Here is a 2,847-nt window from a genome sequence, read left to right as displayed (position 1 = left end):
GGATAAGAAGTCCCCCCCAGCCCCTCTGCATCCAGAAATGATGCATTTTGGAAAAAGGAGGTCTGAAGCAGCTGCAAAGTGAAGGACCCTACATAGGAAAGGAGCATCAGGGTAAATGGGAGTGGGAGTAGAGGGCTGGGAAAAGTTTGGGGGCTAAGGGATGTTTCATCAGGGATGCAGGAACCTGCAGGCCCTGCATAAAACCCTTGCATCCTTGGCAGCTGCAGTTCCCACTCCCTGCATGCACCTGTGGTGGGTGCATTGCTGCAGGAGAGGAGTGGAATAGGAAGGGGTGAGGAGCAAAGTGCCCAAGGCAGGCTGGGAGCATGAAGCCCGTTGTGCATGGGGTCCCAAAGGGGCATGGGAGTAGGTGTGAATAAGCCAGAGCTCCTACTTATCCTCCAGGCCTGCCCATGTTTTACAGAGGTGAAAGACACAGAAGAGGAAGAGGCAGCAGCAACAGGGTTGCATGGAGCCAGCATCGGGGCCCTGAGCATGCAGTACTGGGAGCAGTGGCAGGAGAAAGGGACTGTGAGAGATGTGGCTGCACACTTCTCCTCAGGATGGCTCTGCCTGGGCAGCTCTGCTGATGCTAGTGGTCCTGGCAGCCAATGGGCCTGGCAATGAGGTTTTGGGGAGGGCCCCGAGGTTCCTGCTTGGGGTGGGCTGGTCTATGGCTTGAGTTCTGTTGGCATCTGTGTGGCAGTGAGGCCATCCTGCTGACTGCAGGAAGGGGTCCCTCGTGTCTGCGGCAGCACCTTGACAATCAGGGCAGTGTGGGTGACCTGATCCCTCTTTTCTACTCCCGTTGCAGGTGGAGGTGCCATCTGGCCATGGGCTTCAGCCACTGTCCCTGACAGGAGTGTCCCTCGGTGCCGCTCATGCCCAGCACGCCTTTCCCTGCATGGCACAGATTTACCGCTCTGCTCTGCTCTTCTACTTAACTGGGAGATTGGCCCTGATGTGGCTATATTTCCTCCAGGGAAGGCAAAGCCTGTTCCCAGAGCCCAGCTGCAGGCCTGTGCTCCCCATGCCCCCAGGCTGTGCACTGCCCCCATGCCTCTTTGTCACCTCCCAGATCTCCATGGCCTGGCCATGCTGATGAGCTGCTGGTAGAAGCTGGTGCTGTGTCAAACCAACAGGAGCAGAGGTGGGCCAGGGGTGTTGACAAAGAGCATTTCCGGCAATTAGCACCAATAATTCAGTAGTGCTCCAGCTTTCATTTGCAGCTGATAAAAACCTCTACAAGCCCATCCAAATCCTGCAGAAAGGCACTGTTCTTTGTGAAACCTTGAGTGTTTTAATTTTCATTTTACAGACATCTGCAGCTCCCATATATGACATCAGTTTCATTTTTACCCAGCACTTTGTAAAACCATTTGCATCAGGTGCTGTTAGTCTGTGTAGAACTGTGTAGAGCTGCCCTCCCATAGGACAATAACTTCCACCAGCTCACTGAAGACAGTAAAGTTCTGGAGAAAAGTCTGGATGCATCATGTGAGTTTGGTGTCTTGGGAGAGGATCCTAGAGGTATTATCTACGTCAAAGCTGAGAACTACTCTGTTGTAGCATAGGTCACAACTTCTGCCTTCTTTATATTGTTAGTCTTTGTTCAGGAAATGAACAAAGGTGGTAGGGGGCTGTTTGTAGGTTTCCACACTTACTGAGGGTACACTGGATCCCCTCATCCAGGTCCAGATATTAAAGATAACTTTCCCCAATACTGATCCCTTGGAACACTACTTGTAGTCAGGCTTCCCGCATGTCTTGTCTTGTATTTGGCACCCTGATGTGGATGTCTGTGAAACGTGTCTTTATTCCTCTGTATCTTCCCTAAATTTAGGGTGGATTATGCATAAGATTTCTACAATGTCACCATCTTTCTGTTGCCACCTTTTTAGCCACCTTTTATAGCCAACTGGAAAGAAGGTATTTCTAGTATTTGCTTCTTCTAATTTCATGTTACCTGATAAGTGAATTAACATAATTCTGGAAGTGTCCATTTAAATCATCTTCCTATGTCAAAACCGTATCTGTTCAGAATTTCTTGCAAAACAGAAGAAATAGTTGTTTCCTACAGGTCATAGCAAAGTCTAGTTTTTATAATAATTGAACAATGGCATCGCAATTTTTAGTTCTTTATTATTACCAGGACCAAGCCAGATTTGGATGAAACATTATAGCAACCTTGATTTCAACAGAACTATACCAGTTTGCCAGGGAATGAAAAGGTTTGTGACTATGAACATTATACCGCTGGTTTTGTAAGCAAGTCTGACAACATATAAATATTACAGAGATGCAGTAACTGATGGATGACTCTTCCACAAATGCATAGCCATGTAGAAATTCTTGTATTTTTAATGGATGCTTAGACTAAATCAGAGAGATTATCTTTTCTCAGAATACTTTTCTTTGGTTTATATACCGGTACCTACTATAACTTTTCTCCATTTAAGGCATTGAATTTTAGGTATAACTAAATTATCTGTCTTGCTACAGTAGTAAAACCCACAAATGCTCACACTGAATGCTGAAGCAGATTTTCTGTAGATTTCTGAAACTTAGAGTGGGACTTCTTAGAGACATAAAAGTGAACTATCTCCCCAGTCTTACTTTGTACCAGATGATGATTTCAGGTAGCTCTAGAAAGGAAACAAAGCAACATGGTTCCAGAATTCCTTCCTCCTTAGGGAATTTGAATGGTCCCATCTTTAATCTCCCTTGGAACTATTGGTAGGGTTCTGCATGGCGGGTGGTTATTCATTTAGGAATTAATTTAACGTGTGTGTGATGAATCCAATTCTCTTTCCCTGTAAATTTTAAAGCGAAGTAAAATGCTAATAA

Source organism: Neopsephotus bourkii, unplaced genomic scaffold (assembly GCF_033783945.1).
Source record: "Neopsephotus bourkii isolate Nb327-2 ecotype Australia unplaced genomic scaffold, CSIRO-AGI_Nbou_v1 NB_923, whole genome shotgun sequence".
Lineage (NCBI taxonomy): Eukaryota > Metazoa > Chordata > Aves > Psittaciformes > Psittacidae > Neopsephotus > Neopsephotus bourkii.
The sequence above is the reverse complement of the archived record's forward strand: the minus strand, read 5'-3'. Positions refer to the sequence as shown.